At 40.3% G+C, this 14,776-nt stretch overlaps 1 pseudogene; it reads right to left on the minus strand.

The window, feature by feature from the left end:
• Positions 1-5,459: 5,459 nt before the first annotated feature.
• Positions 5,460-14,776, minus strand: part of LOC115834654 — a 61,346-nt pseudogene continuing 52,029 nt past the window's right edge.

The following is a 14,776-nucleotide window of genomic DNA, read 5'->3' on the forward strand; positions in this document are numbered from 1 at the left end:
GCCGCTCAATGTTATTTATCACTTCGATTATAGTGGTTTTGATTTCTAGCACTTTTTAAAAATTCATTTTAAAGTTCTCATCTCTCTGGTTATATTACTCAATTGTTCTCACCTATTGTTCACTTTTTCCATTAGAGCAATTAGCATATTAATCATAGTTATTTTAAATTTCTGGTTGGTGATTCCAAAATTATTGCACTATTTGGGACTCTGATGCTTACACTGAATCTTCAGATTGTGTTTTTTCTTGCTTTTTACCATGATTTGTAGGGACTTAGATATGATATATTTGGTATTATTCCCTGGGATGTGATCTTCAGAAGATTTTTGTCTTTTTTTTTCTTTAGGTGAGGCAGAGAGTCTAGAGGGAGCTGGATTTGGCAAAATTTCTTCCCCTAGTTTAGGTAAGACTTTGGTACTATAGTGCCTCTTGTGGTCTGATCAAGATAAGGTTAGGTATTACATGTAATAATGAAAGGCATTGATAATAAAAGACATGAGTTGGGCAATTTCTGCCAGAAAGACAAGTCTCCATCTCTTCCTCTCTAAGGTGCACCTGACACATGGCATCAGGCATCTTGAAAGGAAAAGACATGTAAGTACTAGAGAGAAAGGTGGGCTGGGAGGCTGACATGCATGAAGCCCGGATTTTTACTTTTTAAATGAGTTTTTTCCTTGATTTTCACCTCCTTTTCCAGTAATATACACCAATAGCCTTGCCTCCTGCAGTAAATTGAACTGCTTTCAGCAGCAAATTTAATCACATCCCTGCCCTGTTTAAGCCTGCTTAGTTCTACAACATTTTAACATCTAAGACCCAATTGAGATATTACTACCTCCAAGTGGCTTTCAGTGGCTGCATCCCTGGAATCCAGGCTAGGTTTTCCTCCCTGGTATTCTTATTGTCCCTTGGAGGAGGAGCTGAACTGAGATCCAAACCAATCTGGAGAAGGAAGGAGGTATTGGCAGCATCTAGGATACTCACCAAGTCAGACACCCCGTAATGGTGTGTCTTGGAATTCCTAACCAAGAACAAGAGTATCCCCTTCAAACTATCCTCCCATTCTCCATCTGAGAAATCTCCTGAAATCTTCATGATTGAGAAGTCTCTCAAACCAAGATTCTTCCTACTAATTAGAGAGAGCCAACTGAGACTCCCAAAGGAGCCAAACTGAGATAGACACCCGCAATGGGGCCACACAAAAACCAAGACCCCACAAAGGAACCAAACCAATCAGGAGAAGGAAGGCGGCTTTGGCAGCACCTGGGATACTCACCAATCCAGACACCCCTTAATGGGGCTATAGCTACAGGCATTCCATGACCATGCTACAGACAGATACCCTATGATAGAGCTACAGTTACAGACAGCCTACCATGGAGCTATAGGCAGACACCCTGTGATAGGGCTACAGTTATGGGATATTTTCTCAGGACTGTTTCTCTATTTTAATTAAATTCATGCACATTTAATTAAATGTGTCAGCAGTGCCTGCCAGTAGAGAGAATACCAGAGTCAGCCCCAGTCTGAGAGAACTAGTTGGCTATTTGGGCTGGCCTCTGGATCCATTGCTGGAAGGGGGCTACACAAGGGCAATCCCAGATGAGCTTGAAGATTTGTAACTGCCCAGTGGGTTCACTTTGCCTGCTGCCTAGACAGAGCTGATTTATCAAGACAGTGGAGCTGCAATAGAGAAAGAGTAATTCACACACAGCTGGCTGTGCAGGAGACCAGAATTTTATTATTACTCAAATCAGTCTCCAAAATTACAAGTATTGATGCTATTCAGAAAAATATTTCTTAATGTACTATAGTTGGAAAACTCTGAAATTTGGTTGATATAACAGAAAACTGCAGAGTGTTCAGTAGAGAAATTTGTTTTGATCTTGCACAGTTACCTCATCACTCATAGTCACGTAAGTGTGCCATCATTGACTTTCTAAGGATTGGATCTCAGTGATCACAGTTAACCTCAGTGATACTCATGTAAGTGTGCTGTCATTGACTTTCTAAGGATTGAGTCTCAATGACACTCTTTTCTTATGGTTTGAATGGGGAATGCACTTTGGAACTAAAGTTTCTTCTACTGGGGCTGAAATACACAGAATAAAGAGATAAAGATTGAAAAAGGCTGAGCAAGTCACAATGGCATGGGAAGAAGAAATTGGACAGAGCAGAGATGAGAAGAGAGCAGGAGAGGATTTCTTTTTTTAAATTTTATTTTATTATTATTATGCTTTAAGTTTTAGGGTACATGTGCACAACGTGCAGGTTAGTTACATATGTATACATGTGCCATGTTGGTGTGCTGCACCAATTAACTCATCATTTAGCATTAGGTATATCTCCTAATGCTGTCCCTCCCCCCACCCCACAACAGTCCCCGGAGTGTGATGTTCCCCTTCCTGTGTCCATGTGTTCTCATTGTTCAATTCCCACCTATGACTGAGAACATGCGGTGTTTGGTTTTTTGTCCTTGCGATAGTTTACTGAGAATGATGTTTTCCAGTTTCATCCATGTCCCTACAAAGGACATTAACTCATCATTTTTTATGGCTGCATAGTATTCCATGGTGTATATGTGCCACATTTTCTTAATCCAGTCTATCGTTGTTGGACATTTGGGTTGGTTCCAAGTCTTTGCTATTGTGAATAGTGCTGCAATAAACATACATGTGCATGTGTCTTTATAGCAGCATGATTTATAGTCCTTTGGGTATATACCCAGTAATGGGATGGCTGGGTCAAATGGTATTTCTAGTTCTAGATCCCTGAGGAATCGCCACACTGACTTCCACAATGGTTGAACTAGTTTACAGTCCCACCAACAGTGTAAAAGTGTTCCTATTTCTCCACATCCTCTCCAGCACCTGTTGTTTCCTGACTTTTTAATGATGGCCATTCTAACTGATGTGAGATGGTATCTCATTGTGGTTTTGATTTGCATTTCTCTGATGGCCAGTGATGATGAGCATTTTTTCATGTGTCTGTTGGCTGCATAAATGTCTTCTTTTGAGAAGTGTCTGTTCATATCCTTTGCTCACTTTTTGATGGGTTTGTTTGTTTTTTCTCGTAAATTTGTTTGACTTCATTGTAGATTCTGGATATTAGCCCTTTGTCAGATGAGTAGGTTGTGAAAATTTTCTCCCATTTTGTAGGTTGCCTGTTCACTCTGATGGTAGTTTCTTTTGCTGTGCAGAAGCTCTTTAGTTTAATTAGATCCCATTTGTCGATTTTGGCTTTTTTTGCCATTGCTTTTGGTGTTTTAGACATGAAGTCCTTGCCCATGCCTATGTCCTGAATGGTATTGCCTAGGTTTTCTTCTAGGGTTTTTATGATTTTAGGTCTAACATGTAAGTCTTTAATCCATCTTGAATTAATTTTTGTATAAGGTGTAAGGAAGGGATCCAGTTTCAGTTTTCTACATATGGCTAGCCAGTTTTCCCAGCACCATTTATTAAATAGGGAATCCTTTCCCCATTGCTTGTTTTTGTCAGGTTTGTCAAAGATCAAATGGTTGTAGATATGTGGCATTATTTCTGAGGGCTCTGTTCTGTTCCATTGATCTATGTCTCTGTTGTGGTACCAGTACCATGCTGTTTTGGTTACTGTAGCCTTGTAGTATAGTTTGAAGTCAGGTAGCATGATGCCTCCAGCTTTGTTCTTTTGGCTTAGGATTGACTTGGCGATGCAGGCTCTTTTTTGGTTCCATACGAACTTTAAAGTAGTTTTTTCCAATTCTGTGAAGAAAGTCATTGGTAGCTTGATGGGGATGGCATTGAATCTGTAAATTACCTTGGGCAATATGGCCATTTTCACGATATTGATTCTTCCAACCCATGAGCATGGAATGTTCTTCCATTTGTTTGTATCCTCTTTGATTTCATTGAGCAGTGGTTTGTAGTTCTCCTTGAAGAGGTCCTTCACATCCCTTGTAAGTTGGATTCCTAGGTATTTTATTCTCTTTGAAGCAATTTTGAATGGGAGTTCACTCATGATTTGGCTCTCTGTTTGTCTGTTATTGGTGTATAAGAATGCTTGTGATTTTTGTACATTGATTTTGAATATGTAGAGTTGAGAGCAGAAGGAAGTTAAATACGGCCATAATCACATCAAAAAGTGAGAACTAATAGAATGCAATGACTTGGGAAGATGATGATTTATTATAACATGAAGAAGAGACTGCTCTATGGCTGGAAAAAGGGACCTGCCAGGGGATGACTGGAACAAATCAGACTTAGAAAGTGCACCAAAAAGAAAGAACCAAGGATGTACTGGAGATTTGGGAGGGGGGCACTTTCTCCCTAATTCTCATGTTTCCATGAGGAATGACTTTTAACTGATGACAATCCTGGCCCCTCCCTCTATAGCCCCAGCTGCCCAGGGAACACTTAGGTACTTGACTGCTGAGTGTAAGAGAATGCAATCGGCCTGCTCTAGTGCCCAGAATATCTTAGAAAAATATTGCATTCAGGTATACACATACATACACACACAGTGGGATATTATACAACCATAAAAAAGAAGAAAATCCTGCTATATGCTACAACATGGATGAGTCTTGAAGGCATAATACTAAATTAAATAAGCCAGTCACATAAGGATAAATTCTGCACCATTCTATTTATATGTGGTATTTAATACAGTCAAACTCATATAATTACAGAGTACACTTGTGGTTTCCAGAGGCTGGAGGAAGCAATAAATAGGAAATTGCTGTTCAGTGGGTATAGAGTTTCAGTGATACGGGATTGAAAAATTTTAGAGACCTTCTGTACAACACTGTACTTATAGTTAACAATATTGTATTGTGACTTAAAACTTCGTTAAGCTAGTAGATCTCATTTTAACTGATTTTGACCAGAATAAAACACTTAAAATATCTATTTCTTTTTCTTTCTCTTATTAATATAAAAACTCTGTGAAGCCTGAGACCCTGATTTATACTGTTATACATGATCAAGCTCTATGCCTAGCCTGGTATAGTTTTTCAATACAGTTTTATATGTGCATAATATGATAAATGGTTTACTTTAGGATCCACAGCAATATCTACCTTCTATACTTGAAGTGGAAAAAAGAGAAAGACTTCTTTCAGGCATTTACACTCAGCCATACTCTTAAAAGTTGTAATAAGTAGAATGTAAACTCCACAAACCAGGAATTTGGACTATGTGGTTACTGTCATATCTCCAGGGATAGAGCAGAACCTGGCACATTAGGCAGTGAGAAAATATACCCTGAATGAAGAGTGCATGACTGAATGAACAAATAGTGAACGTCTTGGTGTTCTATTCTACATGGTCACTAACCCTTCCTTCCTCTGGCCTTACACCCTGAAAAAAGGCCCAAAGAATATTAAGCAGGAAGAAATGGAATAGTTTTTCTTACTTTCTAGTGTATATTGTTACCAATATACACTCTTCGCAGGTGTTAATGCTAAATGCCCTCTGTCTCTTCAAAGTGAAATATCTGTGTTGAATCTGTTCAGCAAGAGCATACTCTCTTTCAGTACTAATCCAAACAATGTGAACACCCACTGAGAACCAGGACAGTGAGGTGACATAGGAAGACCCATAATCAGACCTGTGTTCCCACCCTTTATTCTCCTCATGGAAACCACATAGTGTGAATGCAGGTTATGTCTTCCCAACATCCTATATCCAGCTCCCATCCTGCTCATCTTCATGGTTAGGATGGCTCCAGCATTCTTAGTTTCATTTCTGTGTGCAGCTTTTATGAGTTCCTTTAAGTCCTTTTCTGGTTTGCTGTTGATAATCAGCCACTGAGCAGACCCTGTGAACCACCTGGGCAAAGAAGAGGACAGAGGTGCAGGCACCTCTCACTTACTCATTTTTCACATAACCTTTATCCTGAGATGTCTTTTCTCTCTCATCTAATACCCACCACTTGTTCAGTTATGCCTGGTTTATTAGTCCATTCTCACACTTCCATAAAGAAATACCCAAGACTGGGTAATTTATAAGGAAGAGGTTTAATTGGCTCACAGTTCTGCAGGCTGAACAGCAAGCATGGCTGGGGAGACCTCAGGAGACTTATAATCATGGCAGAAGGTGAAGAGAAAGCAGGCACGTCTTACATGGCTGGAACAGGGGAGGTGCTATATACTTTTAAATAACCAGATCTTGCGATAGCTCACTCACTATGATGAGAGCAGCATCAAAGGGGAAATCTGCCCCTATGATCCAATCACCTCCCACCAGGCTCCACCTCCAACATTGGGGATTACAATTTAACATGAGATTTGGGTGGGGACACAGTACAAAACCATATCACTTGGAGATATAAATTTACATTCTCTTGTGCCATTACTAGGGCAATATGAAGATGACCATCTCTGCATACACCTTCACTGCAGGGAATGCAGACTACGAATCATGTTGGTTCCTCTCTTATTCAGGGGAGGTTCCAAGTTTTAGCAAGTAAAAATATAGTGTGTCTAGTTAAATTTGAATTCAAAGAAATAGCAAATAGTTATTTAGTAAACTGTGTCCCCTGCAATATTTTGAACATATAATTATTTGTTATTTATTTGAAATTTGAATTTAATGGAACATCCCATATTTTATCCAATTAACAAATAAAAATACAGAACTCTCAGATAAATAGAAATTTTAAAGCCATTCATCATATATTTTCACTGATATGTGGGAGCTAAGCTATGAGGATGCAAAGGCATAAGAATGATACAATGAATTTTGGAATTTGGGGGAAGGGGAGTGAGGGATAAAAGAATACAAATAGGGTACAGTGTATACTGCCTGGGTGATGGGTGCACCAAAATCTCACAAATCACCACTGAAGAGCTTACTCATCTAACCAAATACCACCTGTACCCCAATAATCTATAGGAAAAAAGATTAAAAAATAATAAGTATAACTAAGGTCCATGAAATATTTGAAGAATTATTAAAAGATATTTGTTGTTTATCGAAAACCAAGTTGAATTTTGTGTTCTCAATATTATCTGACAACCCTATTTCTTATGCTTCTTGTATTGCACACAGGGTATAGATTAGTAGAGAATATGTTCAAATGTTGACAAGGCACCCGATAGAACTCCCATGTCCTAATTCCATGTACCTTGCATCTGAAGGTTATAAGGCAAAGGAAGGGAGAAAGCTTATACCTTGAGGGCAGAAAGAAGACAAAGACAGGGAAACCACCAGCTGGAAGGTGTGTCAGTCAGCAATGGCAAAAGCCAGTCCTCTCCAAATTATCTGTTCAATAGTGGTGATACCGGATGTCAGTGTCATTTCCAGGACTTGGAATAGACATGCTGTCCACTCTAAAACCAACAAAAACATAAACAGGATTTTGACTTTAAAGATAGAACTTCAAGGCTAAAGTCAAGGATTGGAAAATGTCAAGATCCAAAGTGTTGACTTACTCAGCACAAGACTATTTGCTGGACAGTCTTGGTAGAAATCCTAGCCAAGAAGCATAATGAGAAGTAAGTGAGGAAGGTAGGGGCAATGACTGCACAAGTGTCAGCAATGGCAAGCTGGAGATAACACCATCTGAGCATTAAACTCCTCTGAAACTTGAGAAATGGGAACACATTAGATAATGGGAACAAAAACAACTTGTAAAAACTAGCAAAAAGAAAGTATATTTTGAAATTTAAGGGATGTTTTAACAAGTGAAACTTTGCATTTGAAACCCTAAAGCACCAACAGGTAATCAGTAGCAGATCTTCTTAGAAGCAATGTTTCCTGCTTGCAAATAGACTGAGTGTATCAAAGATTCTTCCTCAATCTGCTGCAAGTAGATCTTTGATATCAGTTGAAACCATATGAGATAGGCTGGAATATTGGAAAATTTATACATCATAAATGTCTCTTGTACTAATACCTGCATTTGCATAGTAAAGACTATGTTTATTCTGTACAGCAAAAGAAACTATCAGCAGAGTAAACTGACAATCTACACAATGGGAGAAAATATTTGCAAACTATACATCTGACAAATGACTAATATCTACGAGGACTTTAAATCAACAGGAAGAAACCAGGTAACTTCATTAATAAGTGGGAGAAGGACATGGACAGACATACAAGTGGCCAACAAATGAATGAGAAAATACTCATTATCACTAATAATCAGAATAATGGAAATCAGAACCACAATGAGATACCATCCACACTCTTCAGAATGTCTATTATCAAAAAGTCAAAAAATGACAGATGCTGGGGAGGCTGCAGAAAAGGGGAATGCTTCTACATTGTTGGTGGGAATGCAAATGAGTTCAGCCACTGTGGAAAGTAGTTTGGAGATTTCTCAAAGAACTAAAAACAAGAAAAAATAAAATAAAAAGAGAATAAACATTCGACCCAGGAATCCCATCACCGTACCCAAAGGAAAAGAAATCATTTTACCAAAAAGATTCCTGCACTTGTATGTTTATCAAAGCATTATTCACAATAGCAAAGGCCTAGGTGCCCATGATTGGTGGACTCGATAAAGAAAATGTGGTACATATACACCATAGAATACTGCACAGCCATAAAAATGAATCAAATCATATTCTTTGCAGTAACTTGGATGCAACTGGAGGCCATTATCCAAAACAAATTAATGCAGAAGTGGAAAACCAAATACTGCATGCTCTCACTTGTAAGTGGGAGCTAAACATTGGGTACACATGAACACAAAGATGGGAACAATAAATGCTGGGGATTCCAAAAGGAGGATGGAGGGAGGGAAGTAAAGGTTGAAAAACTACCTATTGGGTAATTATGCTCACTACTTCGGTGACTTTTATATATTAAGCTTACATTCTGTCACCTTGCTAAATTCATTTCTTAGTTCTAGTAGCATTATTACAGATTCCCTAAAGTTTTCTATTACACAATTACATCATCTGCAAGTACAAACAGTTTTGCTTATTATTTTCCTATCTTTTGCCTCTTATTCTTTTGTGAAAATAGCTGGGACTTTCAGTACAATATTAATTGTAAGTAGTAGGGCCTGATATATCCTTGCCTTGTCCTCTAATCTTAGGTTAGATTGGAAGCTTTTATTATTTCATATAATGTTAGCTATAGGGTTATATTAGATGCCCTTAATAAGGGTTGAGAAATTCCCTTATATTTACAGCTTTCTGAGTGTTTTTATTGTGAAATGATTTGACATACAATAAACACTAATGTTTAATACCATATTTTTACTATATCTTTTCTATGTTTAGATAGACAAATACTTAGCATTGTTACAATTACCTACAGTATTCAGTATAGTAACGTGTTGCACAGATCTGTAACCTAGGAGCAACAGTCTTTACATTTTGTGCAGCATAAATTTCTCTTCTTTGGACATTAAGCATGTTGCATTCAATTATCATATTCCTAATTGTATGAGACAGTGACCTCATTGAGTCATGAATTCCTTTCATATATGTATCTCTTTCCATTTTTCTTTATGCTTTAATCCCATTTCTATCTCTGAACATAGGGATCATTATACAGTATTAATATACTTTAAATATATATATATATATATATTTTTTTTTTTTTTGAGATGGAGTGTGGCTCTGTCGCCCAGGCTGGAGTGCAGTGGCGCCATCTCGGCTCACTGCAAGCTCCACCTCCAGGGTTCATGCCATTCTCCTGCCTCAGCCTCCCAAGTAGCTGGGACTACAGGTGCCCGCCATCACGCCCAGCTAATTTTTTTTTTTTTTTTGTATTTTTAGTAGAGACAGGGTTTCACCATGTTAGCCAGGATGGTCTTGATCTCCTGACCTCATGAACCGCCCGCCTCAGCCTCCCAAAGTGCTGGGATTACAGGCGTGAGCCACTGTGCTGGACAAATTTATATGTGTTTTTAAAATGATTCACACTGGTTACTTTCATGCACGTCTGTGTGAAGAGACCACCAAACAGGCTTTGTGTGAGCAACATGGCTGTTTATTTCACCTGGGTGCAGGTGGGCTGAGTCCAAAAAGAGAGTCAGCAAAGGATGGTGGATTATCATTAGTTCTTATAGGTTTTGGGATAAGTGGTGGAGTTAGGAGCAATGTTTTGGGGGCAAGGGGTGTATCTCACAAAGTACATTCTCAAGGGTAGGAAGAATTACAAAGAACCTTCTTAAGGGTGGGGGAGATTATGAAGTACATTGATCAGTTAGGGTGGGGCAGAAACAAATCACAATGGTGGAATGTCATCAGTTAAGGCTCTTTTTAATTCTTTTGTGGATCTTCAGTTACTTCAGGCCATCTGGATGTATACGTGCAAGTCACAGGGGATGCAATGGCTTGGCTTGGGCTCAGAGGCCTGACATTCCTGCCTTCTTATATTGATAAGAAAAATAAAACAAAATAGTGTTGAAGTGTTGGGGTGGTGAAAATTTTTCAGGGGTGGTATGGAGAGAGAATGGGCGATGTTTCTCAGGGCTGCTTCGAGCGGGATTAGGGGCGGCATGGGAACCTACTGTCGGAGAGATTAAGCTGAAGGGAGGTCTTGTGGTAAGGGGAGATATTGTGGGGATGTTAGAAGAAACATTTGTCATATAGAATGATTGGTGATGGCCTGGATACAGTTTTGGATGAATTGAGAAACTAAATGGAATAAGAGAAGGAGAAAAACAGGTATAAAAGGTCTAAGAATTGGGAGGACCTAGGACATCTGATTAGAGAATGCCTAAGGAGATTCAGCATAGTCCTGCCAGCAAAGATTATTTATTTACTTTAAGATTTAAGAGTGGCAGTTTGGGGATAGCACCAGGAGATATCAGCTGTGATGGCTTGGAGAAACAGTGTAAACCGGCAGTGTAAACAAGAGCAGGGCATGTATGAGTAGTTGAGAATGGTGAATAGGAGTATGACTAGACAGAAGATAGTAGGGATGACAAGTTCTTTTGGGGCACAGTCTAAGTTGGTCCAGTGTCTGGAATGAGACTGGGGCCTAATAAAAAGGAGCATCTATACAGGAGCTCAAATGGGCTGTACCTTGTAATATTCTGAGGACAGGTCTGACTTCTGAGAAGGGAAAGTGGTAAAAGTATTGTCCAGTTTTAAGTTGGTGGCTGAGCTTGGTGAGGTGTGTTTTTAAAAGACCTTTAGTCCGTTCTGCTTTTCTTGAAGATGGAGGACCGTAAGGGATATAAAGGTTTCACTGAACACTAGGAGCCTGAAAAACTGCTTGGTTGATTTGACTAATAAAGGCTGGTCTGTTATTAGACTGTATAGAGGTGGGAAGGCTAAACTGAGGAATTATGTCTGACAGAAGGGAAGAAATGACTGCAGTGGCCTTCTCAGACCCTGTAGGAAAGGCCTCTACTTATCTAGTGAAAGTGTCTATTTAGACTAAGAGGTATTTTAGTTATCTGACTCGGGGCATGTTGAGTAAAGCTAATTTGCCAGTCCTGGGTGGGGGCAAATCTTCAAGCTTGATGTGTAGGGAAGGGAGGGGGCCTGAATAATCCCTGAGGAGTAGTAGAATAGCAGATGGAACACTGAGAAGTTATTTCCTTGAGGATAGATTTCCACAATGGAAAGGAAGTGAGAGGTTCTAAGAGGCGGGCTAGTGGCTTTTACTATAGCATACGCTGCCTTTGCTGGTGTGTGGCGATTAGGCCTGGTGGAACTGCCATCAATAAATCAAGTGTGATCAGGGTGAGGAACAGGAAAGAAGGAAATATGCGGAAATGGGGTGAGTGTCAGGTGGATCAGAGAGATACAGTCATGGGGATCAGGTGTGGTGTCAGGAATAATGTGGGAGGCCGGATTGAAGTCTGGGCCAGGAACAATGGTAATTGTGGGACTTAACAAAGAGTGAGTACAGCTGAAGGAGCTCGGGAGCAGAAAGTATATGCATCAGGTATGAGGAAGAAAATAGATTTTGGAAGTTATGAGAAATGTAGAGAGTGAGTTGAGCATAGTTTGTGATTTTGAGGGCCTCTAAAAGTATTAGGGTGGCAGCAGCCACTGCACGGAGACATGATGGCTAGGCTAAAACAGTAAGGTCAAGTTGTTTGCACAGAAAGACTACAGGGTGCAGTCCTGGCTCTTGTGTAAGAATTCTAACCACACTAACCATACCTAGGAAGGAAAGAAGTTGTTGTTTTGTAAGGGATTGAGGTTTGGGAGATTAATCGGACATCATCAGCAGGGAAAGCACGTGTGTTTTTATGAGAATTATGCCGAGATAGGTAACAGATGAGGATGAAATTTGGGCTTGACTGAAGTAATGGGGGCTGTCTGTGAAGCCTTGCGGCAGTACAGCCCAGGTGATTTGCTGAGCCTAACGGGTGTCAGGGTTAGTCCAAGTGAAAGTGAAGAGAGGCTGGGATGGTGGGTGCAAAGGAATAGTAAAGAAAGCATGTTTGAGATCCAGAACAGAATAATGAATTGTGGAGGGAGATATTGAGGACAGGAGAGTATATGGGTTTGGCACCACGGGGTGGATAGGCAAAACAATTTGGTTGATAAGGCATAGATCCTGAACTAACTTGTAAGGCTTGCCTGGTTTTAGGACAGGTAAAATGGGGGAATTGTAAGGAGAGTTTATAGGCTTCAAAAGGCCATGCTGTAGCAGGCGAGTGATAGCAGGCTTTAATCCTTTCAAAGCATGCTGTGGGATGGGATATTGGCATTGAGTGGGGTAAGGGTGATTAGGTTTTAATGAGATGGTAAGGGATGCATGATCGGTCGCCAGGGAGGGAGTAGACGTATCTTATACTTGTGGGTTAAGGCAGGGGAATACAAGAGGAGGAGGCAGAGGAGGCTTTGGATTGGGAAGAAGGGCAGCAATGAGATGTAGCTGTAATCCAGGAATAATCAGGGAAGCAGATAATTTAGTTAAAGTGTCTCAGCCTAGTAAGGGAACTGGGCAGGTGGGGATAACTAAAAGGAGTGCTTAAAAGAGTATTGTCTAAGTTGGCACCAGAGTTGGGGAGTTTTAAGAGGTTTAGAAGCCTGGCTGTCAATACCCACAACAGTTATGGAGGCAAGGGAAACAGGCCTTTGAAAAGAAGGTAATGCGGAGTGGGTAGCCTCTGTATTGATTAAGAAGGGGATGGACTTACCCTCCACTGTGAGAGTTACCTAAAGCTCGGCATCCGTGATGGTCTACGGGGCTTCTGAGACAATCAGGCGGCGTCAGTCTTCAGCCGCTAAGCCGAGAAGGAGTCAGAGAGCCTTGGGCCAGAGTTCCAGGGGCTCTGGGAGTGGCTGCCAGGTGAGTTGAACAGTCCGATTTCCAGTGGGGTTTCACACAGATGGGACATGGCTTAAGAGGAATCCTGGGCTGCAGGCATTCCTTGGCCTGGTGGTCAGATTTCTGGCACTTGTAGCAAGCTCCTGGGGGAGGAGGTTCTGGAGGAACGCCTGGCCGCTGTGGTTCCGGCATTTGGAAGTTCTTGTGTGCTGGAGATGTGGCTGGGGTTTGTTTCACAGTGGAGGCAAGGAATTGCAACTTTTTTCTATTATTGTACACCTTGAAGGTGAAGTTAATTAAGTCCTGTTGTGGGGTTTGGGGGCCAGATTCTAATTTTTGGAGTTTTATTTAATGTCAGGAGCAGATTGGGTGATAAAATATATACTGAGAATAAGATGGCCTTTTGACCTTTTAGGGTCTAGGGTTGTAAAGCATCTCAAGGTTGCTGCCAAAGGAGCCATCAACTGGGCTGGATTTTTTTTTTTTTTTTTTTGCCCAGATTCTACTTATTATTATTATTATTATACTTTAAGCCTTAGGGTACATGTGCACAATGTGCAGGTTTGTTACATATGTATACATGTGCCATGTTGGTGTGCTGCACCCATTAACTCGTCATCTAGCATTAGGTATATCTCCTAATGCTGTCCCTCCCCCCTCCTCCCACCCCACAACAGTCCCCGGAGTGTGATGTTCCCCTTCCTGTGTCCATGTGTTCTCATTGTTGAATTCCCACCTATGACTGAGAACATGCCGTGTTTGGTTTTCTGTCCTTGCAATAGTTTGCTGAGAATGATGGTTTCCAGTTTCATCCATGTCCCTACAAATGACATGAACTCATCAGTTTTTATGGATGCATAGTATTCCATGGTGTATATGTGCCACATTTTCTTAATCCAGTCTATCATTGTTGGACATTTGGGTTGAATCCAAGTCTTTGCTATTGTGAATAGTGCTGCAATAAATACACGTGTGCATGTGTCTTTATAGTAGCATGATTTATAGTCCTTTGGGTATATACCCAGTAATGGGATGGCTGGGTCAAATGGTATTTCTAGTTCTAGATCCCTGAGGAATCGCCACACTGACTTCCACAATGGTTGAACTAGTTTACAGTCCCACCAACAGTGTAAAAGTGTTCCTATTTCTCCACATCCTCTCCAGCACCTGTAGTTTCCTCACTTTTTAATGATGGCCATTCAAACTGGTGTGAGATGGTATCTCATTGTGGTTTTGATTTGCATTTCTCTGATGGCCAGTGATGATGAGCATTTTTTCATGTGTTTTTTGGCTGCATAAATGTCTTCTTTTGAGAAGTGTCTGTTCATGTCCTTCACCCACTTTTTGATGGGGTTGTTTGTTTTTTTCTTGTAAATTTGTTTGACTTCATTGTAGATTCTGGATATTAGCCCTTTGTCAGATGAGTAGGTTGTGAAAATTTCCTCCCATTCTGTAGGTTGCCTGTTCACTCTGATGGTAGTTTCTTTTGCTGTGCAGAAGCTCTTTAGTTGAATTAGATCCCATTTGTCAATTTTGGCTTTTGTTGCCATTGGTTTCGGTGTTTTAGACATGAAGTCCTTGCCCATGCCTATGTCCTGAA

This window comes from Nomascus leucogenys, chromosome 4 (genome assembly GCF_006542625.1).
Source record: "Nomascus leucogenys isolate Asia chromosome 4, Asia_NLE_v1, whole genome shotgun sequence".
In the NCBI taxonomy this organism is placed as follows: domain Eukaryota; kingdom Metazoa; phylum Chordata; class Mammalia; order Primates; family Hylobatidae; genus Nomascus; species Nomascus leucogenys.